A 26,737-nucleotide genomic window follows, 5' to 3' on the forward strand; every position below is an offset into this window, starting at 1 on the left:
GAGAAAACTGATGGTTCTCTCCACCACAGTCCTTATGGAGTCATGGCTCCTATTGTACCGCTGCTCAGCTTCTGTTTTTGGGTGGCAGAGAGGCGTCATGAACCACCTTTTGAGGGGATAGCCCTTGTCACCCAGCAGCCATCCATCCAGTCAGGCTGGAGCACTGAAGAGCCTCGGCACCTGGGAACGTCTAAGGATGTAGGCGTCATGGGAGTTGCCTGGGTACCTTGCACAGACTTGCAGAATCTGCATCCTGTGGTCGCACACTATCTGCACGTTCATGGAGTGAAAGCCCTTGATGGCAACATGTGTGCAGTCTATTGCACCCTGAACGTGGGGGAAGCCAGCAATCACTGCAAAGCCTCTGGCTCGCTGTGTCTGGCTGGCCTCGTCCCAGCGGCAGGGAATGAAAGTCAAAGCATACCTGCATAGAGCGTCTGTCACCTGCTTGAAACAAGTGTGGACAGCTGACTGGGAGACACCGCAAAGATCACCCACCCACCCCTGGAAAGAGCCAGAGGCATAAATGTTGAGGCAGCTGTGACTTTTGGAGCCACTGGCATGGGGTGTCCACCAATTACATTTTGCGCAGGTTTCAGGGCCTATCATCTGACAGATGGAGGTGACTGTCTCCCTTGAGAGACAGAGCTTCCTTCGGCACTGCACCTCAGAAATATTGAGGTAACTGCTTTGCCGTATACCTTTACTGTAAACCCTGGCTGCAGGATATTGGCATCTTCTGCGGCCCCTTCCACCTTGGACTTCCTGTTGGCCCTGCGCCCCTTGTGCCTGTGCCTCTCCTCCCAAAGGTGGCTCCCCTAGAGGCTGAATGTGCACTCCTAGCCTCTTCCCCCTTCTAGCCCTCCCTTCCTCCTCATAGGAAGTGCCTCCAGTGGAGAGCACAACTCCCATTCCCAGGCTAAGGGAAGGCTTCCTGAAAGCTCCTGAAGGAGGCCCCAAAAATTACCTTTACTGTCGAGTCCTGACCAAGGCTGTTACTCCTGTCCTAGCAGCTGGTATGAGTTTTGAAGTATTCCTGCTCACACAGACAAGTATCAGTAACTTTCACACTTAAATACCTGAAAGATCACATTCACGACCCCACTCACGCCTCTTATCCCACCCGTGGATGAGGTTTATACAAATGACTCCTACCCGCCTACCTGTTGCGCCCGTGCAATGTCCTGAAGGTCGCACGGGCTGCGAAAAATCGAAATCAATTGCTGCCTCAAGGGCCTTAACTGGCCCGTAAATTGATGGCGGGTGCATATCCGAATTTATAGTGCCCGCCTTCCCAAATATCGTGATGACGCGCAGTGACGTCGGGACGCTCACCCAACGTCATCGCACGTCATTTTACGCTTCAGCATGCTAACGCGAAAGGGAAAATTCTGCCCTCTATATTCCACACCATCTTCCTGTGCATCCTGGGTTATCAAAATCAAAGAGATAAATATCAAACACCATGATAGGGTTATGTAATATAAGAATAATCAAAGCCTTTTATTATTGAAGTATTCAATCTCCAAAGCCTAGAATACCAGGTAATAAAATGGAATTTATCACAGGTGAAATCATTAATTGGCGGGAAAGAGAAATAGATGACAGTTAATCGATGGAAAATAAAACCAGTTCTGTGTAAAATGGGCTCCCAATTCCTTAGCGCTTGTTTCACACAATCACCAAAGACTGATTTCACCCTCATTTTATTCAGTCACCATGGGCTGGATTTTCGTTCTCAAGGCGGGTAGCGAGACTCAGGAAATCTCCCGGCTTGTGCACCCACTTCAGGAGGAAGTGCCCACAAAAATGGGGTCTTTCGTTCTGGGGGGCGGGCAGGTGCTAACAGGAGTCGGTCAACCATCCCCAGAAAGAGTTCAGAGGCGGCTACAGGGGCTTTTTATTGTATTCTTTTACGGGATGTGGGTGTCGCTGGCTAGACCAGCATTTATTGCCCACCCTAATTGCCCTGAGAAGGTGGTGTTGAGCTGCCTTCTTAAACTGCTGCAGTCCACGTGGGGTAGACACACCCACAGTGCTGTTAGGAAGGGAGTTCCAGGATTCTGACCCAGCGACAGTGAAGGAATGGCGATATATTTCCAAGTCAGGATGGTGTGTGGCTTGGAGGGAAACTTCCGGGTGGTGGTGTTCCCATGTGTCCGCTGCCCTTGTCCTCCTAGATGGTAGCGGTGTCAAATTCCACATTCCCATTTACCCCGAAAAACTCTGATTCCCTTTCCTAACAAGAATCTATCTACCTCTGCCTTAAAAATATTCAATGACCCCGCCTCCACCACCTTCTGAGGCAGAGAATTCCAAAGTCGCACAACCCTCTGAGAAAATATTTCTTCTCATCTCTGTCCTAAAAGGGCGACCTCTAATTTTAAAACAGTGCCCCCTAGTTCTGGACTCACCCACTAGAGGAAACATCGTTTCCACATCCACCTGGACAAGACCGTTCAGGACCTTATATACTTCAATCAAGTCACCCCTCACTCTTCTAAGCTCCAGTGGAAACAAGCCCAGTCTGTCCAACCTTTCCTCATAAGACAACACACTCATTCCAGGTATCAATCCAGTAAACCTCCTCTGAACCGCTTCCAACACATTTACATCTTTCCTTAAATAAGGAGGTCAAAACTGCACATAGCATTCGAGATGTGGTCTCACCAATGCCCTGTATAACTGAAGCATAACATCCTTACTTTTATGTCCAATACCTTCTGCAATAAGGGAAAGCATTCCATTAGCTTTCTTAATTACTTGCTGTACTTTTGCATTTTAACTTCTCGTGACTCGCACTGGAACACCTAGGTTCCTCTGCACCTCGGAATTCGGCAGTCATTCTCTGTTTAAGTAATACTCTGCTTTTTTTATTCTTCCTGCCAAAGTGAACAACTTCACATTTTCCCACATTATACTCCATTTGACAGATCTTTGCCCACTCAATCAACCTATCTATATCCATCTGCAACCTCCTTATATCCTCTTCACAACATACTTTCCTACATATCATTGTGTCAGCAGTAAATTTAGCTGCCATGCCTTCACTCACCTCATCTAAGTCATTGATGTAAATTGTAAAAAGTTGAGGTCCCAGCACAGACCCCTGCAGGAATCCACTTGTCACATCCTGCCAATCAGAATGAGGCCCACTTAGGTATACTCTTTGTTTTCTGCCAGCCAGCCAATCTTCTATCCATGCTTATATGTTACCCCCTACACCATGAGCTTTTATTTTCTGCAATAACCTTTGATGTGGCACCTTATCAAATGCCTTTAGGAAATCTGAGCACAGTACGTCTGCAGGCTCTCTTTCATCTACAGCGCATGTTACTCCTTCAAAGAACGCCAATAAGTTGGTTAAACATGATTTCCCTTTCACAAAACCATCCTGACTCTTCCCGATAACCAAGGGCAGAAATTTCCCCCGTCGTGGGGGGGGCTGCGCGTGGACGGGCGGGAGCGGGCGTGAACTCGATTGGCGCCCCCAATCGGGGCTGCACCACCGTTTTACATGGGTGGGCCAATTAAGGCCCGCCCAGCGTGACGTGCGCCCTAAAGCGCTGAGCGCCCTCTGTGCGGGCAGTTGGGGGATTCCCTGAGTCGGGGCCTGCGCTCTTTTGCACATGCGCACGAAAGAGCGCAGAAATCTCCCCGAGGCACCTCTGTGCCTCAGGGAGATTAGTTTAAGGTTTAAAAGTGTAAATAAAGAAAAGGAAATATTGTAAGGCATGTCCCCTCATGTGACAGTGTCACAGAGCTGGGAAATATTCATGAATTTTGATTTAAAAAGTTTATTTAATTAATGAAACCTTCATGAAACCTCATCCCGCCCATGGATGAGGTTCCATGAAAAATGCAAAGGCCGCCTGGGCTCTTCACCTGCCCCCCCACCAACCTTAAGGTTGGACAGGCAGCCCTGTTAATTGTTCTAATGACTATTTAAATTGCCTTAATGGCCTTTGGCAGTTCGGCAGGCACGCAGCCAAATTGGCTGCACACCCGCCAAACTGAAAATCTAAATGACGCGCGGTGACATCGGGACGCTCGCCCAAAGTCACCACACGTCATTTTACGCCTCGGCGAGTGGGCCCCACCCCTGCTCGCAGAAGGGAAAATTCCTCCCCTAGAGTTTTTCTAAGTGCCCAGCTATAACCTCCTTAATGATCAATTCTAACATCTTCCCCTTGACAAGCTAACTGGCTTATTGTTTCCTGTTTTCTGCCTCCCTCCCTTCTTGAATAGTGGGGTTATATTTACTACTTTCCAGTCTGATGGAACCTTTCCAGAATCTAGTGAATTTTGGAAAATTAACACCAATGCATCTACTACCTCATTTTCCACCTCTTTTAAGACCCTAGGATGAAATCTATCAGGACCCAGAGGCTTGTCAGCTCACAGCTCCATCAGTTTGCTCACTACTGCTTCCCTAATGATTGTAATTTCACCAAGTTTCTCTCTTCCTTCTACCTTCTGATTTACAGCTATTACTGGAATGTTTTTTGTATCCTCTATAGTGAAGACAGGAGCATTTCATCCACCATTTCCTTATTATCTCCTATTAACTCCCCATTCTCACTCTCTAAACGACCAACACTCACTTTACTTACTCTTTTCCTTTTTAAATACTTGTAGAAACTCTTGCTATTCGTTTTCACATTTCTAGCTGGTTTTCCCTCATACTCTAATTTCTTTCTCCTGATTAACCTTTTAGTCATTCTCTACCGTTCTTTATATTCTGACCAGTCATCTGTCCTGCCACGCATCTTTGCACAGTTATATACTTATTCCTTACATTTGATGCTTTCCTTAACTTCTTTAGTTATCCATGGATGGTGGATCCTCCTCTTAAGAGTTTTTCTTTATAGTAGGAATATACTTATTCTGAACGTTCTGAAACATCCCCTTAAATGTCTGCCACTGCTTCTCTATTGATCTATTCTCTAGCCTAGTATTCCAGTTAACTTCAGCTAGGTCAGATTTCATGCCCAAATAGTTGCCCTTATTTAAGTTTAAAACGCTACTCTTAGACCCACTCTTCTCCCTTTCAAACTGAATATAAAATTCAATCATATTGTGGTCGCTGCTACCCAGGGGTGCCTTTACTCTGAGGTCATTAATTAATCCTGTCACATTACACAATACCAAACCTAATATAACCTGCTCTCCGGTTGGTTCCAGAATGCGCTGCTCTAAGAAACTATCTCGAAAGCATTCTAAGAACTCCTCACCCAGGCTACTACTGGCAATCTGATTTTTCCAGTTTATATGTAAATTAAAATTACCCATAATTATTTCCATCCCTTTATCACATGCACTCAATATTTCTTCTTGTATACTTTGTCCTACATTGTGGTTACTATCAGGGGGCCTGTAGACCACTCCCACTAGTGACTTCTTTCCCCTACTATTCCTCATCTCTACCCAAACCGGTTCTATATCCTGATCTCCTGAACCAAGATCACCTCTAACTATTGCACCAATGCCATCCTTGATTGACAGTGCTACCCCTCCACTTTACCTAGCTTCCTATTCTTCTTGAATGCTATGCACCCTTCAATATTAAGGACCCAATCTTTGTTGTCCTGCAGCCATGCCTCCATAATTGCTATCAGATCATATTTATTTACTTTAATGTGGGCTATCAAATCATTTATTTTGTTATGAATGCTACATGCATTCAGATTCAGGGCCTTTAGTTTTGTCTTTTTATCTTTGTGATATCTAGTCTTGATTGTTGGTGCATTCTTAGGTTTTTTTCTCTCTGTCCCTTCCTGCCATTCTTTGACCCTCATTTCCGATATTACTATTTTGTTCTCTCCCTTGACTCTACCCCTTGATTTGCTGCATCTATCCAAGCTTGATCTCTCACCCCTCTTGATTAGTTTAAAGCCCTCTCAATTTCCCTCGTTATATGATTCGTAAGAGCACCCATCCCAGCATGTCCCAACAGTACAGCCCCCACTTTCCCCAGTACTGACTGATGCCAATGCCTCACGAACCGGAATCCACTTCTCACATACCAGTCTTTGAGCCATGCATTCGTCTCTCTAATCCTTTTTGCCCTATGCTAATTTGAATGTGGCTCAGGTAATAATCCAAAGATTATTACCTTTAAGGTTCTGCTTTTTAATTTGGTGCCTGGCCCCTCATACTGACTGTGCAGAACCTCTTTCCTGGTTCTACCTATGTCGTTGGTACCTAAATGGACCACAACAACTGGATCCTTCCCCCTCCCACTGCAAGTTCCTCTCCAGCCCTGAGCAGATGTCCCGAACCCTGGCACCGGGCAGGCAACACATCCATGTGGACTCTCGCTCTTTGCTACAGAGAACAGTGTCAATTACCCTCACTATACTGTCCCCTATTACCACCACATTCCAGTTTTCTCCCCCCACTTGAATGGCTTCCTGTACCATGGTGACATGGCCAGCCTGCTCATCAACATTGCAGACCTCCCTTTCAGGTTGAGGTTGTGAGCACCTCAAACCTGTTTGATAATTGCAAAGACTGACGCTCCTCCATTACTGTCTGCTTGGTCCCTTTACCTGCCTCACTCACAGTCACATCCTCCTGTCCCGCACCGCTGACCAAAACATACAACCCTATCCTAAGAGGTGTGACCGTCTTCTGGAACACAGGCCAGAATATTGGCATTGGCGTGCGGGAGCAAGCCCAACACACTGACGTGTAAAATGGCGCGCGATGATGTCGGGCGTGTGTTCCGACGTCATCGCATGTCATTCCGATATTTCGCTCAGCAAGCTACTAAGGCCATTAAAAAAGCAATTAAAATAGTTTTTAAAACCTTAAATTAAAACCACTTTAAGGTTGGTGGGCAGGCGAAGAGCCCAAGCTGCCTTCGTGTTTTTCAGGAAACCTCATCCACGGGCAGGATGAGGTTTCCTGAAGGTTTAATAAAATAATTAATTAAATTTTGCAAAATTCACAAACACGTCCCAGATCATGTGACTCTGTCACATGATGGGGCATGTTTAAATAATTTTTAACTTCCTTTATTCAAAAATTTTACTGTGAACTTAATCTCCCTGAGGCTGCTCTGTGCCTCAGGGAGATTGCTGCACTCTTTTGCGCGCATGCACGAAAGAGCACAGGCCCCGACTCTCCCCCCTCCCCCCGCCCGCACAGGTAGCGCTGAGCGCTACGGAACGCACGTTACGCTGGGCGGGCCTTAATTAGCCTGCCCACGGAAAATGGCGGAGCGCAGGCGATCACAGGCAGCGATCGGCTCCGCGCCCACCTCCACCCGCTGCCGCCCAGCCCGCCCGCCATAGGTAAGATTCAGCCCAAAATGTCCAGATATTTCTCACCTTCCCTCATATTGTGCAGTGTCTGCAGCTCGGCTTCCAGATCAATAATCCTGATCTGGAATTCCTCTAGCTGCTTACACTTTCTGCAGACGTGTTTTTCCTGGATCGCCTTGGCATCCAAAAGCTCCCACATTCTGCAGCTGCAGCATAACACCTGGCTGCCATTTTATTTTATGTTATTTAAATTAATTCAATTACTTTCTTCCTATGTATGCTACAATTTACTGTGCTTATTAAATGCTAGTACCACTGACAACTAAAAGGTATACGCTTCCTAGCTACACAGGTGTGTGTTTTAGATGTTTGTTTTAATTATTTTGTTTTTATTGCTTTTTTATTTTTATTGTTTTATTTCAATCTTAAAGTTTTAAAGATTTAGATTTTTATTTTAAAGTTTTAGTTCTTTCTATTCATAGATCTATCTTAACTGCCCTAAGCTGGTTTTTCACACGCCCTTACACTGAGCACTTAACTCACTGGCTACTTACTAGCTTTCTGTGACATTACAGTAGCCTTTTTCCCCCACTGTTGCCTCAAAGCAGCTGTAATCAGGAAATTGTGCACTCCTCAGCTCCCGACTGTCTCCCACAGCTCCGCTCCGACTCCCAGCAAGGTAGGCCGCTCTGCGATCCCTGGCCTTTATTTATAGGTGCTCCTCGGCTCCCGACTGTCTACCACAGGTCCACTTTGACTCCCAGCAAGGTAGGCCGCTCTGCAATCCCTGGTCTTTATTTATAGGCACTCCTCAGCTCCCGACTGTCTCCCGCAGCTCCGCTCTGACTCCCAGCAAGGTAGGCCGCTCTGCAATCCCTCGTCTTGATTTACAAATAGGGCCCAATGACATATACAGGGCCTAGACTGACCATGTTAGGGCTGTGCCCTGGGTACCTATTTTCCGTTAGCTGTCCACCTGTCATAGGAATGAATCAATTAATGAAGTCACGCCTTCAAAAAGTACCACGCCTCCCAGGAGGAGTAAGGGCAGTCAGCCTGTGAACTCCATAAACCAGCTGCGTGAACATTGCCCGGGGCAGTGGAAAGCAGGGAGATCCACCCTTTCATGCGCTTATACAGATTAGTACAGAAACACACACTTGGTGCGATCATTGTTCATATCAAAGAAGGGAATTACAACATTTGAAACCGCTTTACAAGCAATGTCCTGGTAAAGACATTAAATGAATTGAATGCTGACCTTAGCATGACTATTCCTCAGGTGTTTGTGGTTTCTGTATTCAACATCTTCAACATTCTCAGTCCTACTGAAATCTGTCATCTTGTACATAGCAACAGTTATAATTTAAACAAAGTATAGAAGAGTTACTGACTTTGCAAGGCAAAGAATGATTTCTGTACACTGAGCAGAAGGAAAGGTTGAAGACAGACATATTTTTGAGTGCACTGGAGGTCTTTTTCATTTGATAAACTAGACAATTCTGATGTAGATTGCTGTTGTATTGCAGATTTTATCTGGTGGTTCCAAGGCAGTTTTGAAGTAATTCTGAAGTTAGATATGAAGATTTGTCTTAGCTGCTTGTGGTAGGTCAGATTACATTTTGACGTGCTTCAAGATTAAAAATTTGATAGCAGAAGCATGCTGCAATTCCTGGCTGGCTCGCAGGCATTAGTTGCTGAGTTTTTGATTGAACTACAAAAAAATTCAGATACATCTTCATGTTTGAGTCAATGGCAAACATTTTTTTTAACTCTTATTGGATTAGACTCTTCACATAGACAGAGCTAAGCGATCCCACAACCAATGGATCAGATCTAAGCTCCGCAGTCCTGCCACATCCAGCTGTGAATGGTAGTGGACAATTAAACAACTCAATGGAGGAGGGGGCTCCACAAATATCCCCATCCTCAATGATGGAGGAGCCCAGCACATCAATGCAAAAGATAAGGCTGAAGCAATTGCAACAATCTTCAGCCAGAAACGCTGAGCGGATGATCCATCTCGGCCTCCTCTGGAGGTCCCCAGCATCACAGATGCCAGTCTTCAGCCAATTTGATTCACTCCACGTGACATCAAGAAACGACTGAAGGCACTGGATACTGTAAAGGCTGTGTGCCCTGACAATATTCCGGCAATAGTACTGAAGACTTGTGCTCCAGAACTTGCGTGCCCCTAGCGAAACTGTTCCAGTACAGCTACAACAGTGGCATCTACCTGGCTATGTGGAAAATTGTACAAAAAATGCAGGACAAATGCAACCAAACCAATTACAGCCCATCAGTCTACTCTCCATCATCAGTAAAGTGATGGAAGGGCCCATCAACAGTGCTGTCAAGCGGCACTTGCTTAGCAATAACCTGCTCACTGACACTCAGTTTGGGTTCCGCCAAGGTCACTCAGCTCCTGACCTCATTTGGTTGAAACATGGACAAAAGAGCTGAACCCCCGAGGTGAGGTTAGAGTGACTGCCCTTGACACCAAGGCAGCATTTGACAGAGTGTGACATCAAGGAGCCCTAGCAAAACTGGAGTCAATGGGAATCAGGGGGAAAACTTTTGGCTGCTTGGAGTCATACCTAGCACAAAGGAAGATGGTTGTGGTTGTTGAAGGTCAATCATCTCAGTTCCAGGAAATCACTTCAGGAGTTTCTCAGGGCAGTGTCCTCGGCACAATCATCTTCAGCTGCTCCATCATAAGGTCAGAAGTGGGGATGTTCGCTGATGATTGCACAATGTTCAGCAACATTCGTGACTCCTCAGACACAGGAACAGTCCATGTCCAAATGCAGCAAGACCTGGACAATATCCAGGCTTGGGCTGACATGTGGCAAGTAACATTCATGCCACACAAGTACCAGACAATGATCATCTCCAACAAGAGAGGGTTAACATTGCTTCTTGATATTCCATGGCATTACCATCGCTGAATCCCCCATTATCAACATATTGGGGGTTACCATTGACCAGAAACTGAAATGGTCTAGCCATATAAATACTGTGGCTACAAGAGCAGGTCAGAGGCGAGGAATCATGCAACAAGTAACTCACTTCCTGACTCCCCAAAGGTGTTCACCATCTACAAGACACAAGTCAAGAGTGTGTTGAAATACTCTCCACTTGCCTGGATTAGTGCAGCTCCAACAACACTGAAGAAGTTTGACACCATCCAGGACAAAGCAGCCTGCTTGATTGGCACCCCACCCACAAACCACTCCCTCCACCACTGACGCACAGTAGCAGCAGTGTGTATCATCTACAAGATGCACTACAGGAACGCGCCAATGCTCCTTAGACATCACATTCCAAACCCACGATCACTACCATCTAGAGGGCCAAGGGTAGCAGATACATGCGAGCACCACTACTTGGAAGTTCTCTTCCTAACCACATATTATCCTGACTTGGAAATATATCGCCATTCCTTTACTGTCACTGGATCAAAATCCTGGACCTCCCTTCCTAACAGCACTGTGGATGCACCTACACCACATGGGTTGCAGTGGCTCAAGAAGGCAGCTCACCACCACGGGGCGTGCAATAAATGCTGGCCGAGCCAGCGATGCCCACCTCCCATGGATGAACTTTTAAAAAACTTATATTGTCAACTTATCAACTATTAGGATATATTTTCTTCTGGGTGGAAAGTTTGTTTACTATTACATAATTCTCCAATTTAGGAAAATAATTTTTCTTGAAAATTTATACAGAGACAAAACATATCCACCCATAATTCTTCAACAGACTTGCAGTTAATACATCAGTATTATCAATCTTTCAGTATAGATCTCATCAGACGTTAAGCATGAGTGGCTTGACCATCAATATCTAAGATGACATCCACGCCTAGCAACTAAAGGAAAATACAGCTTATACAGCAGCAACAATAAGTACTGAAATAAACTAGGTTTGTGGAGATACTTAGTAAAATATTTTTCCAAGGGAGAGTGGAGAAGGAAATTATTACTCCCTCATGTAAGGAGTCAATGTGTAGTGCAGGAGGGAAGTCCATGACAGAATAATCGACTCTGGATAGAGAAAAATTGATCAGCCAAATTGTCTCACCTTGTTCTCGATTTCCTTCTGCTCTAATGGATCAACAAAAAAGCTCCATACACTTTGCGTATAATGATGATAAATTCTCTGACATAAATGGACTCTGACATGACATAAATTAATGATGGTTGCATAAGAGAACCTATGACAAAAATTCTCTATTCTTCAAACTGATTTCAGTACACCCACCGCAGAATTAAAATGGGAGCTCACATGTTCAATCTATTCTTGATTTTGAATGTTGATCTAATCAGCATTATATATTCCAGGAGCAGATTTATACGCATTTAATCTCCTTGACTTCATTAAGATTCTATGTAGTCATTTTGGAAGGAAACATCATATACAATATATATAAATAAAGCAGAACTGATAACCTTCGTGTCAACAGCTGTTCCAGTCCATCAGCATACTTGTGGAATCCTTTGTCTGGTTGGTTGGGATTGAATTGGTTTCTCAGCTGTCGTGTTTAATATTACATCAAATGCTGTACCAAATAGTTCTGATTCCCACAATCAATTTCTCATCGCTGTAAAGTGGCCGTTTATCACTACATTGCATTTATTAACATGCTGCTCTCTGGTTGCAGTGCTAATACTTAAGGATTATATCCATTTCCTACAGACAGTCTGAGTAACATTTTCTTAACATATGACCAGAAAACTTGAAGCAAACCATTCAGGACACTGGACACCAGTTTAGAAATCTGTTATAGATATCTACTCCGCATGGGAGTTTTTAATAGACAAATGTAAGGCACAGGATGACACTACTGAATGTTCCTACTTATTTGGTTTTCTTGATGGCTTATTAGAACATTAAAAAATTCAGAGCAAGGGGAGGCAATTTGATCAATCAAGTTTACTCTATCCAGAGTCCATGGCCCAGATTCTTACAAAGCTTAAAGGGCTCTGCACCTTGGCCAAAAAGATGCCGGAGCCCAAATTCCACAGGTCCTGCCCTCGAACCCAGCACCCACTATTTTTGCTGAGGGAGTGAATGAGGACGGGATGTTTTTCACGCATTTCATAGAGGTTCACATTTCATAGTTCACATTTAAATGTGCAGCTGCCTTTTAACAGAAGCAATTCTGGTCTCCTATCTTTCTGAAACACGACACATGGGGGGGCTTTAAACATTTGAGGAAAAGGTCTAAACCTGCTGAAGTTATTTGGAAAGACAAGGTACACCTTTGGCAGAGGTCAGATACCCTTTGGGAGAGGTTAGGCGCATGAATGTGCATAGGAAGTGGATAAGGTGTAGAACTGTCAAGTCATTTCAATCCCTTGCCCTTTAAATTTCGAAAACAAAACAGCCAGCCTGCAGTTAAAAAAAAATCAGTACTAGCTTCATTAGATGTTGTTGACATAAGTCTGAATGCTATCATTATCGTATTATTTCTGCTTGACTGCTTCTGCAACCTATCATTATTGCAGTGGGGGCCTGTAAGTTCACAGTTTGATTGAGAACTCCAAGTGGTCATAAAGAGATTTGCTGTCTTTGATCTGGGGCTATGAATACAAATGTTTGTTTTTGTAAGGGAATAGTACTTGAGGGGGTTTAAAGGAAAAGAATGGTTTTCATGCATTGTTTGTTATATATAGTGAAGGTTGTAATAAATACTTAGAACTTTATTTTATTTCATCTCAGCATGGCACCTGAGGTCTTCCCATGGTGGATATTGGGTGAGTTGTCATGGAGGGTGTAAGAGCAAAGAGTAGTGGGTGGGAGACACAGGTTGGCCTGAGGTAGAACCAAGTTGGCATAGGGGCTATAAAGGGCCGTGGAGATAAGTTGGGTTCAGTGAGGACTGCCTTCAGTTTCATGGAAAAATAAACTGGGGACAAAAATCTACGTTTCTAAGAATGCGCCTATTTGGGTTTTGTCTGTTCAGAGCCTTGAGGGCTATAATATAGCTTTGATGCCAAAAAGAAATGTGAAAGGCTGGCCAGAAAAATGCTCCAGATAACAGCAGTATACAAATCACAATTCCTGACCTCCAATTGTTGGGTTGGTAAAAGATTTGCACAAAGGTTAAATGTACATGCCAGATCATACAGTAGTTATTGAATTTAACCTGGTGTGAGATATTTTCAGTAGCTAGTTATATTCATGCTGTTGCTTAACTATTGATTGCTGCCCTGATGCTACAACTGACACGCCAATACTCAAAAAGAAGCCTGCTGACAGGATTCACAATGTATCAGTGTTTCTTGCACCTCGATGTGGAATTTGAATTGGAGTTTTAACAGGTGAATTTGTTGGGTTATTATGTGCAATTAACAGGGATAAGATGACCAAACCAGGGCACCCACATTACAAAACGTATAGACTTTAATGAAAATAAATTTCATGGCAGAAGTCTCATATCAGGAGCACATTTCATTTCAAAACACAGTGATTTCCAGTGGTCTATGTTAATTTACAATCTCAGTTCACCCAGTCTCACTATTTTTTTCTTGTTATTACAGTGTCATGACAGCGGATCACAGCCCTAGTTACTTACGGGCATATTGAATGTTTTGAGGAAGACATGTTTTTTTTTACAAAGGGCATACAAGCAAAAGCTGGCGGAGACTGAAAAGTAACCACTTTCTGAAAAATTCCTATGTGGATTATACTTGACTGACTAATCCAGAGAGGCCCTGGAATGTCACACCTAAAAGGTGTCAAGGCCCACTTCAGACAGAGACAGCTGAAAGGAAGAGATGCAATTCAAAAGACTGAACTTTAATCTCCTGTGGTTGCAGAAACAATGGGAAACTGATTATCACCTTAGCTGTTGAGTTATATCCCAGAATGCAGAAATGATCTGAGTTGAAAGAAAGGCGATTCTGGGCGGCAGACATGTTTGCTTTTTTCTTATCCAGGAATACACAAGAAAAGGGGTTGAAAAGCCAGCTGCACACCTGATTGGTGTGATCTAGTTCTGGTGCACTAGTGGGTCCTCTGAAGGTCACAGCAGAAGAACAGCAGCTAGACATCCCTGCAGCTTGCAGGTAAAAGTTTTTTCTCTCTCTCTCTCTGGCTGGAGGCAAGTCAGCAAAGCCACAGTTAAAAAGGAAACAGGGCAACTCCTTCAGCTAACCTACAGAACCAAGTGTCTCCAAACCAACTGCTCAACTTCCAAAGTCAGCACGACCGGAAACGCCTAATTTAACGGGCGTAACATTTCACCATCTACTCTTCACGGACAAGCCAAATACTGATTTGTACATCTTTTTTAACTTTTATTTTTGGACTCAACTTCTCATTTCTGGTCTGTGTTTATGTATGCTGCATTTTTATTAATTTTTTCTCGGGTTTTTAATAACCAATAAGCTTACTCTTTCTTTGACTCAAGAAAGCCTGGTTAAATTGGTTCCTTCTAAAACATAAATACATTTGGACTGGGAAAAGGTATCCACGAGGGAAGGGATCCTTTTTAAATTAACCATGTTGCGACCAACATAGGGAGTTGAATAAAGAAGGGGAGCCAGCTCATTCCTCCTCACCCAGGAGCATAACAAAATTGGGGTCCCATTCGGGAAGTTAACAATTTGGGGTATCTCATCTGGGATCATAAAAAATTGGGGGACCTTGTCCAGGGACCTGCCGTAACAACAGAGGGAGTTTTTATTTCGCAAATTTCAATTTTAAGATTCCCAGTGCAGGCAGCAACCATTCCTACTGAAGGCACATCACATACGCTGAGGCAGATTCAACACTGAATGCTGCAAATTCCACCTGTAGCTAATTTACCTGCAGACTGATCATTGTTCAGTATTTCCCTTTGTCACAAATAAACTCTGTGTTAAATGTGATTATAAATTAACATAGACTACCGGAAATTAACTTTTTTTAAATGCAATTCATTCTTAATGTTATCTGTTGCTGTATCTCCTTCAAGTCCAATATGATTTTTTCGAGTGAAGTGGGAGCTGACAGGGTCATTGGATGGTTGATCTACATTAATTTTACTGATGATACGCCAAAAACATTTGTAGTTAATTACTGTCAATCCTATATGGTCGGATACCTCAAAAATATGATCATTCCTTATAGCCGGGCTTAAAAGAAAAGGTAATTTAACTGCAGTGAAGTAGATAACTGACTGTTGTGAATTATAACAGTATGAAATATACATAAGTATGACCCTGAACACATTTAATATTTAACGATTCATCGGTCGTGGTATAATTAGAATGCCTGTCTCCAGACATTGCATTACTGGTGTTATTTTGCTTATGTGAAGGCCCTACTTGCTAGCACCTGTAAACTTTGTGAATTATGTGTCTTACAGACTTATGAAAGAAAGAGGCATCACTTGAGTGATATTCTATAAGTACTTATCTGATATCTGCTTCTTAAAGAAATTATTTCAAGTCTATTTGCCCTTCTTAATAGTGAAGAAATAATGTAGACAATAGCATCAGTTACAAGGTCACTAATCACTAAAACACCCATTGAGAAAATGTGTCACTTACCAAGAAATCAAGTATTCAATCCAGGCAGATTTGCATCAGCAAGATTAAATATCTTTAGTGAATGTAGAAGACTCTACCATCTCAACACTCAGGTTTTTGCTTACCAAACTGTAAACATTCATTAGTGCCTATACTTCTTTTGAATCTTGGATTGACTCAGCTTCCTTGAGCATATCTTCACCATAGCTCATCCATAACAAGTGTAATATGTTCAAACTGTGCCAGCTATTGGTAACTGCTGTATAAAAGCTGCTTGAGCAGACAAATTGCTCCAATTAATCTTGCTTGCTCGCTTCCTGCCAAGCTGTCGACAAGGACAAACTGGCATGGACTCAATATTCTTCTATCATTGCTATTCAGAAGAACAGGCCAAAGGCTCTTCTACTATCTATTACAGTGCCGCTTGTTAAGTGTGCATCCCTTCCAGCTGTAGGGTTGCCAAGATTACTTATTGCCAGCAGTCTGGTATGTGTGTATATTCTCACCTGTTTTTGTTTCAAATGACAGTTTTATTTTGTACACACCCACCATAAAATCAGTCAGTTTAATTATGATGGATATCTTCTGACCCTTAGCTACATCAAGCAAAGCTTGTTTTCTTTGACCACTTGCGGCAAATTTTTCTATGGTTAGAGATTCTGCCAGAGGAAAGCTATTTTACATTGAAAGACTGAAATAGTAAAACAAATGCATAAAGAAGAAAAATGGTTACAAATATAGCATGATATCATTCCTCCATCTCCCATTAGATTAACTAACCTATAATTGTGCTCATCAATCAATTATACTCAGTATAATATCTATTGCTACCAGAGTCAAGGATGCAGGCTGTGGTTAAATAATGAGAATGCAGGTGAGGATCAGCTAATCTCATTGAAATATACAAAATTCTGAAGGGGTGTGACAGGGTAGACACTGAGAGATTGTTTCCCCAAACTGGGGAATCTAGAACATGGGGGTACATTCTCAGGACAAGAGATTGATCATTTAGGACTGAGATGAAGAGAAATTTCTTTACTCAAAGTGTTGTGAATCTTTGAAAATCTCTATTCCTGACAGTTTGGGTACTCCATCATTAAGTATATTTAAGGATGAGATAGACTGATTTTTGGTGTCTCAGGAAATCAAAGGATATGAGGAGTGGGCAGGAAATTGGAGTTGAGGCAGAAGATGGGGGAGGTGGTGGCATAGTGGTATTGTCACTGGAGTAGTATAAGACCCAGGGTAATGCTCTGGGGACCTGGCTTCAAATCCCACCATGGCAGGTGGTGAAATCTGAATTCAATAAAAATCTGGAATTAGAAGTCTGATGATGACCATGAAACCATTGTTGTAAAAGCCCATCTGGTTCACTAATGTCCTATAGAGAAGGAGGTCTGCTGTCTTTACCTGGTCTGGCCTATGTGTGACTCCAGACCCACAGCAATGTGGTTGACTCTTAAATGCCCTCTGAACAGGGCAATTAGGGATGGGCAATAAATGCTGGCCCAGCTAGTAACACCCACATCCCATGAACAAATATAAAAAAAAAATCAGTCATGATCATATTGAATGATGGAGCAGTCTGAAGGAACCATATGATCTGCTTATCTTCCTAATTTTCATTTCATCATTGTGGCAGGTATCAAGGCATTTTTATTCAGAAATTCCTTTCAGGAGGTTTAAAAGGAAGGATCAATAATTATTATTGGATTGATTGCAGATTTGCTCCGAAGGAATATGGATATGCCAAAGGCTTTTTCTCGGTCCATGATTTCTTATTTTTTATGCTGTCGCACTGTAAAAAGTGGTCACATTTCTCTGTAAAGCCCTCTGTGCTTGCCACATCCATTATTTTCTAGCCTGTGTTGCAACCGCACCTTCTTCATTTCCTTTTCCAGCGTTAAAAAATGCTGCAGGAGGTTTGTCAACTTTCAACTTGACACCAAATCTCCAACTGGAAAATTATGAAAAAAGTAAACTAGCCGTGTGCATTATTTAAACATTCCAATGGATGGGAGAATTCAGACAAGGGTAATGCACTACTAGCCATCCAATGGACATTAATTGGTCTTTAATCAATAAGAAAACAAAAGCTAGATATCAGATTTCAAGTAAAATTAACTAAGCAGCACTGAAATAATGAAGGAAATTGGTTACAAAATGTTTGATGCTCTTAAACAGTTGGGGTAATTTTCAACTTTGCTATCCATGTGGTAAACATACCACATCGGGCAATTCACCTGCCCTTTATGAAACCCACCTGATTACTCTGCCATCAATTTTGAAAAAAAAGAAAAAGACTTGCATTTATATTGCACTTTTCACAACCACCAGAAATCTCAAAGCGCTTTACAGCCAATTAGGTACTTTTTGAAGTGCAGTCATTGTTGTAATGTTGGAAAAACGACAGCTGATATGTGCTCAGCAAACTCCCAAAAACAACAATGGCTAGATTATCTGTTTTATTTGTGATGTTGATTTGGGGATAAATATTGGCCAGGACACCAGGGTAACTTCCCTGCTCATTTTTGAAGTACTGCATGGGATCTTTTACATCTATCCAAGCAGACAGATGGAGCAGTGGTTTTACATCTCATCCATAAGATGGCACCTCCAACAATACAGTATTCCTTCGGTACTGCATTGGAATATCAGTACTGATTTTTGTGCTCAGTCCCTGAATTGGGACTCAAGCCCAGAACTTTGCGACTCAAAGTGAGAGAGCTATCAACTGAACCAAGGCTAACACACATGCCCTGTAAAGGATGCACTATACACCTGAAGCTAGTGGCAGGAGATCCAACCCCAGTTTGGAATTTGGACTTCATTTAAATGCTTCCAACAAGCTGAAGTTGCCAAACTGGTGCCCTTGGCAGCTTGCCAGTTATACTGAACTAGCTGGCTGGTAAGGCTTGGGTGGTGAAGTCAAGTCTGGTATCCAGCATAGGCTGGCTTTAGGCTGCTGTATTTTTATGGAGGGAGGAGGAATACTCCTCACTCCATAGCTCCTGCTCATCCTAGTCCTACAAAAGGTTACCTAAAAATAAAACTCCTTTCTGAAGCACTGGTTTGGCTGTTCGGCCAACGGACAAAGTTTGCACGATGCATGCTCCATCCATTTTTATCAGAAAATTGCAAAGGGGGTCCAACAACCAATGTTGACCCTGATTTGCATCTTCAAGTAGTCTTATGCTCAAGGCAAGCAAACACTATAATTTAGTGCAGGCAGTGGCATAGTGGTATTGTTACTGGACTAGTAATCCAGAGACCAAGGGTAATGCTCTGGGGACCCAGGTTTGAATCCCACCACAGCAGATGATGGGATTGGAATTCAATCAATTGAAATTCACAGTTTAATGATGAACATGAATCCATTGTTGATTGTTGTAAAAAACACTTCAGGGAAAGCAATCTGCCATCCTTACCTGGTCTACATGTGACTCCAGATCCATAGAAATGTGGTTGACTCTTAAATGCCCTCTGAAATGGCCTTGCAAGCCACTCAGTTGTAAAACCGCTAGAAGATTGTGGATGTTGGAGGTCAGTCATCTCAGTTCCAGAACATCACTGCAGGAGTTCCTCAGGGTAGTGTCCCAGACCCAACCATCTTCAGCTGCTTCATCAATGACCTTCCTTCTGTCAGAAGTGGGGATGTTCGCTGATGATTGCACCATGTTCAGCACCATTTGCGAATCCTCAGATACTGAACAGTCAATGTCCAAATGCAGCAAGACCTGGGCAATCTACAGGCTTGGGCTGACAAGTAACATTCGTGCCACACAAGTGCCAGGCAATGACCATCTCCGACAAGCGGATGTACCTACACCACATGGACTGCAGTGGTTCAAGAAGGCAGCTCACCACCACCTTCTCAAAGGCAATTAGGAATAGGCAATAAATGCTGGCCTAGCCAGCGACACGCAAATCCCATGAATGAATAAAAAAACCACTCAACACATTCACAGATCCAACCGAAAATGTTATTAGGTGGGCCCTGGGTGTCAATGCACCCCTCCCCCATCTGAAGTTCAAATGCATGCCACCTGTTAGTCAGCTGGGAAGCTAATGGGCAGGTGTTGAAAATTGTCCCAATACGTGCTGTTTGGAACAGTGGTAGAGAGCCGATCAGGAAAGAGATCTCGGGGTTATGGTGGGTAAGGTTGTAAAACTATCACTGCTGTTTAGTTACAGGAGAAAAGGCAAATGAAAATAGAAACAGGAAACACTGCAAACACTCAGCAGGTCAGGCAGAATTTTTTGTACCCACTGGTGTCGAGCATCATGACAGCGTGAGCGGACAATATGGCAGGAAGTCCAAAAATCGGTTTCACAACGTCGCGAAACCAGTCTGCAATCGTCCAATCAGCCAATTAATGGTGGGCCACGTTTCCTGCCACCACACATCAGGAACTTCATTTTAATACATTTGCGTATCATTATAAGCCCAGCTCGCCAGAATCATCTCCCATGCTGGATCATCCGGGCATATCAGCGTGACTGTATGCCGACGTATTTCACAACTGAACGTAAGCGACGTGCACTTAGTGGGCTGCACTTCACTTGGGACTTTGAGGCTTGTTTGCCTACCTTGCTTCGGGCAGCACTCACAGTCATCAGTGCCAGGTTTCACAGGTAGTACAACATCACTTTTGGGGGGGCTCACAGGCAGGTATCTACTTACGAGACCAGCCGTAAGGCAGGGGTGGCTTTTCAATGGCTGGAGGGCTAGGGCTTGATTGGGGAAGGGGGTGAAGTGGCCTCAGGCAAGGGAAGAGGCTGCAAGGCTGGGCATTACTGGTGAAGTGGGGTATCCCAGGGTGTGTGTGAGGGCACATGTTGATCTGTGCATGGCCTCAAGAGGGTGAGGGCTGAGGCAGTCTCCAGAGCAGATGTAAGGATGTGTGTGGGAGAGTGAATAGTGATGTCCCTTGAGCTGGCAATGAGTGAGATGAGCTTGTGAGTGTGTGAGTTTAGAGTGATGAGATGGTTGCCTTACCCTGGCAGCACGGATGAGATCATTCATCCTCTTTCAGCACTCTTCTGTGCAGCACGGGCACTGACCAGCTCTGCCACTATCTTCCAAGTGGGAGTGGTGACACTGCTGGGCCTCCTGCAGTCAGTGCGGGGGTAGATGACATCACAGTGGGCTCCAAAGGTGTCCAGAAGTCATCCCAGGGATGGGGTACTGATTCAGGGGGGCTGCAGTCTTACTGCCTTTCAAGGCCATGTCTCCTGTGCAGTAGTCCTGGGTTGGAAGCATTTAGAGGTTGCTCACGGCTGCACTTTACATATGGCGCCCGGGATGAGGAAGCAATGAGTTGACGGCGTGACAGGCAAATTGGAGGCCGCCCGCCAGTGAAATGATGTGTTTCCAGGGAATGCATGATCAATGAGGCGGGATTGAGATGATGCGGTGTGAATAGCCGCCATTGCAGCTGGCAGGTAAAATGTTCTTTTTCCCGCCCGCTACTGCACTTAGTGCAAACCCAGGATGATTCCAGCCAGAGTCAACATTTCAAAAGATCATTAACCTGAAATATTAATCCTGTTTCTCTTTCCACAGATGCTGCCTGACCTGGTGGGTATATCTAGAAATTACTGCTTTTACTTCTGATTTACAGCAACTGCAGTATTTTGTGTTTGCAAATAAAGTACTGGGTTGCTTTTGCTGAGAAATAGCATTATTTTCAACTCACCTAAATCAAAAATGAAAAATATTACTATTAAAATGTTACAGAAATAAGCAGCAATGATGATTCTGGATGTTATAAGGATATTGAACTTGAATTCTGTGGAATGGAGGAGACTTTGAGGTAATCTAGATGACCCTTTCAATATTTTGAAGAGAACTGACAATATTAATTTAAGCAAATCATTCATCATGCTCAAGAGTGTTATTGCCAGGAGAGAAGGGGTGAACTGGCCCCCCTCTATTCAACCTCCTCGGTTGGTCACAACTAAGGTTTAAGTTTCTTCTTCACACAGATGTACCTTTTTCAAATCAGAATGTATTTAACCATTTCTACATTGAGCAACAAGGAGCTGATCAAACACTAAATCTGAAAAAAAGTAAAAACATAACATCACACACACAGCTATCAGAAATAAGGGGTTAGAGTCCAGTGAAAAAAGAATATATGTTTAAGAGCTCTTTAATTTTCCTTGAGGCGTAGATTTTAAACATTGTGGCCGATTTAGGTTAGCTGGTTTCTTGGATGCAGCCAGGTGTACATGATGTTGCAATTATTATGAGATCTCGGTTCGCTGGGAGGTTTCCGATAGTTGACTTCTTGAACGGGTGACACACTTTTTCCAGAGGAGAAAGGGAGGGGGCACAGCTTTCCAGCCTGTTCCCTCTGCTGAAAACTTTCTCGACACGCCCCGTGTCATTTGTAATCTCTCTGCAGTGGCTGCAACCCAGCCAGTTATACTTCACCCATTGAGTATTTCCAAGGGGTTTTGGGTGGGTCTGTCTGTGGCAGCCATTGTTTCAATATCCAGCACTTTGCATTTTAATGTCTCCCCCTTAGACAGTAATGAGTTTTGATGGATCTTTGAATTATAGGATATGTGTCTGTCTTCACACTCCCCTGGGGGTGTCTTGTTTGCTTTTCACCTTCACCTTGGAAGGTGCCTTACATTTTTAAGTAGTTTGTTCTGTCTCATTTCAAATTGCAAAATTTCCAGTCAGTTGAAAGTTGAAAAGTCATGTTTTCAAAATTAAAGGGGCATAGCCTCTTGACAAAAGTTCAAATATTAGGGAACACATGGATGAATTTTACAACCCCCGGTCGGCATGTTTGAAGGTCGGGAGGGGTGGGTGCTCATAGAATTGAATGGATGGTCTGTCCGCTGCCTTCACACCCATCCGAACCTGTCTCCCAATTTATGGTTGGAGGGCAACATATCAGGCAGCCCCTCTGCCTTTAGACCTATTGAGGCCCTTAATTTGGTGAATTAATGGCTGTTTAAGTGCCTCATACCCATCTGTGCAATTTTTCATCCGGCTGGACAGAGGCAAGGTGAGCAAACTGGCAGCTTTCACAGCACGGGCTGCTGTTGAGCAGGAAGGGTGGGAGAGATACATCCTTTGGGGGGGTCATCTGTGGCCATTGGATGCCAGCCCCCTCCAAGACCATACCATCCTTTATCCATCCCACCTTGGCCTCTAAAACCCAATCTCCCCCAACCCCTCCTCCCCTCACTGGGATCTGTCAGGCAGGCCTGAAAAAAGTAACTTAACTGAAGTTGGAGATCCATCGCTCTTCTTCTTCCTGGACTACTTGTAGTCCCAGCAGCAGCAACTACTCATTTCTGGCACTGCTGGGACTACAGAGAGGGCTGCCCCCACCGTACTTTCATTGAGGGGCAGCCAGGATTCTGGTTGGTGCCGATGGACTTTTCGGTCGAGGGGAGAGGGCCGGAAATCCTTCCCCCTGTAAAAGCCACCCCACGGTAAAGATGAGGGGGTAAACTTTCACCTTTGCAATTTATAGTACACAATGTTCTGTGCCAAGGGAAGACTTTAAAAATTGATTACTTGTAGTCCCAGCAGCAGCAACTACTCATTTCTGGCACTGCTGGGACTACAGAGAGGGCTGCCCCCACCGTACTTTCATTGAGGGGCAGCCAGGATTCTGGTTGGTGCCGATGGACTTTTCGGTCGAGGGGAGAGGGCCGGAAATCCTTCCCCCTGTAAAAGCCACCCCACGGTAAAGATGAGGGGGTAAACTTTCACCTTTGCAATTTATAGTACACAATGTTCTGTGCCAAGGGAAGACTTTAAAAATTGATTAATCCTCAAGCAGAGGTTTAACCAAGCAGAACTTTCTTTGCCTAAGGCTCATAGAGTTGGACAATATAGTTATGGTTCTGTCCTTGTGCCTAAAACAACTTCTGAGTCAATTCAGCGAAAATCCAGAAGAAAATATAACTGTAACAAGGGAATTGTAAGCCATTAATCAAAACAAACTAAATAAATTAAAAAGCAGAACTTGATAAGATTTCTTCACCCAAAAATCCTATTTTCTGTTATGTGGAAATGGGTTGATGGGCAGATGTCATTCATATGGCAAGAGGGCAATGATTCCTTGAGGGTGTGTTCACTCTAAGGAGGGAATGAGAATTCTCAGACCCATAGCAAAATATTCATCCACGACATCGCTTAGCTGCATTATACTGTCAAGAAAGCAACTCTAAACCCCAAACCCCAACATTCTTTATTTGTCTGATTTCATAAGAACGCTAACACAGCTTTACCTTCCCAGTTCTTGGAGCTTTTCTTTTATCCTCTTATCAGTTTTTCTCCATTAGCTTTGCCCTTCACACTTGCCATTTTTTCCTGACTTGTTTTTTCCATATCAACAACTAAACACAACTGGAAGCCAACAAACAGTGGGACTTTGTTGGTTTCACTGTAATTACTTAATCCTTTCTAATTTCAGCCTTTTGCAGACTACTGAATTATACAACTATTCTCTTTTTGTTAGCCTCTTTCACTCCCTCTAATCTGCTCCCCTCTTCTCCTGAATGCATTAACTCATGCTGAGATATGGTTCTATGCCTCTGCCTCTGGTACACTGCCCTGGAGGTCATTCTCCCTGTGTCAATGTGGACTGCAAGTGACAACAGTTTAGGTCACTGGGGCTACCTGGAGAAGACCTGATGAGATGTCACACATATTTGATTCAATGGGAAGTTTCAGCCACCTTACTCTGAACGCTGCTGTACAGCTGCCGTGGGATTATTTTTTAAGTTCTTCCATGGTCCAACTTGGTTTCGAGGAGCATGACTTATAAACAGAAAAGAATAAAAATGGAACATGCAATTGGTAATATTCGCAATATCATTAAGATCACTGAACATGCTATTATGCATTCTCTCACTTGAAACATGCCTTGTAAAGAGGCACCAGCACCAATGGATACACCTTAATATTTAGGTTGATGTGCAAGACCCGATTAGACCATTTCTATTACCTCCATTTTTGGCATCAAGCTCCCAGGCCTGTACTCCAGGCTGAGTCAGGAATTAGCCATTAGTTTGAAAAACATTACACTGATTTGTATACTGCACAAATACAATCAATACAGACTAACACACAATGCTATTGCTGTGCTACAGGACTTTTCCAATGATATCAAGCTGAGAGATCTGAAATTCCCAACCCCCTGATATGCTATTACCAGGGAACATTAATCCACACACAGAAATGTAAGCATGGCCCAACCAAGTAGCTAAAATTGTAACATAGACAAATGTATAACATGTAAAGTGTGTCCCCTGAATTTAAAATATCCTGATCTGCCAACCCAACCGAGGTAATGATTTGTTCCCCTTGGAATGTGTCTACTCATTTATGACATTCTAGAAGCCAACCCAATTTATACACCATCGCAAGGACAGCAACTCAAGTTTCATCTTCTTTATTTTACAACAGCTGTGAACGGTAAAGGCAGTCAAAGGAACTCACTGGGAACTAGACTAGGATTATTTCAACTCATTTGATTTTGGAGCTGGAACAGCTGTTGTAGAGCTTGTGAAAGTAGCAAGGGAGGGAGAGAAGAGAAAGACAAAGAAAGGGAAAGGTAAAAAACGAGATTTCATCCAATCTGTGTGAGCCAGATTCAAATCCCAGACTCATATCTAGACGTATATTCTAAACTACCCAGTAGTGTCCCTTTAATGTACTGGGATTCCTTGTTCTCTACCCAATTCCAAAAAGGAATCATTCTCTCAGCTTTCCAGCTTCTGAAGCAGTACATCAAATTGAGTGTGCTGCACAAGGAATAAGAGTTTAGAAATAATTCAAAAAGAGTGGGGCCAAAATTGCACTCTGCTTCTGGCACACCTCTGCTGTAACTCTGGGGTCAGGCCTACAATGAGAGGTCTCAGTGGTCTTGTAAATGGAGAAACCTTCTCCACCCCTTTCAAGCCCAGTGACATAAATGCAACGCACAGGGATCCCCAGTTTGGAATTTCTCCACACCCAGCTTGTCAGGAGCTTGTTGTAAGACTGGAGTACACACAGCGGGATAAAGCATAAAGAAGAACACAGGTGCGCCACAATCGGAAGATCTTAGCCGACAAAGTGACCTGGACTGATAAATTCGGTGAGCCTTTTTTATAGTTTCTACTAACAATGGGAGCTAAGGAACCTGTGCATCCCCTTCTGGTGGTGGCCAGGCGCCATCGTTACCGGAAAAGGTGGCAAGTGGGTACCAGAGATCCGTGCAAAGTGACACGATGCCAGTAACCCTGCGAAATCTGGTGAACTCAGTGTTGGAGGGTACTAGCAGGTACAATCCTGACAATCCTGCAGGGATCACAGCCTGTAGCTGTCCGAGGGCCATTTCTTCATTATTTGGCAAAAGATTATGAGAGGCATAGACAGGGTGGATAGGGAGCAGCTGTTCCCCTTAGTTGAAGGGTCAGTCACGAGGGGACACACGTTCAAGTTGAGGGGTAGGAGGTTTAGGGGGGATGTGAGGAAAAGCTTTTTTACCCAGAGGGTGGTGACGGTCTGGAATGTGCTGCCTGGGAGGGTGGTGGAGGCGGGTTGCCTCACATCCTTTAAAAAGTACCTGGATGAGCACTTGGCACATCAGAACATTCAAGGCTATGGGCCAAGTGCTGGTAAATGGGATTAGGTAGGTAGGTCAGGTGTTTCTCACGTGTCGGTGCAGACTCGATGGGCCGAAGGGCCTCTTCTGCACTGTGGTTCTGTGATTCTGTGATTATAGAAATCTCACTGTCCCCACAGCTCAACTCAAGCTTTTGATGGTTTCCCCAGTTTACTTTCATATTCCATAAGCTTCACAAAATTCCAATAAATTCAGAATTAACGTACAAGACCCAAAATGATAAACATTGCCGGTCATTCATAGTTAATGGGCAACAATGTAGGTATTTTTAGAATGAATTCGGATTTTCTTCTGTGACACAAAT

At 43.7% G+C, this 26,737-nt stretch overlaps 1 protein-coding gene across 1 annotated transcript in view; it reads right to left on the reverse strand.

Moving 5' to 3' along the window:
* frem3 (Fras1 related extracellular matrix 3) overlaps positions 1-26,737 on the reverse strand; it is a 237,422-nt gene that overhangs the window by 194,163 nt on the left and 16,522 nt on the right. The window lies entirely within an intron of this gene.

This window comes from Cetorhinus maximus, chromosome 1 (genome assembly GCF_964194155.1).
Source record: "Cetorhinus maximus chromosome 1, sCetMax3.hap1.1, whole genome shotgun sequence".
In the NCBI taxonomy this organism is placed as follows: Eukaryota; Metazoa; Chordata; class Chondrichthyes; order Lamniformes; family Cetorhinidae; genus Cetorhinus; species Cetorhinus maximus.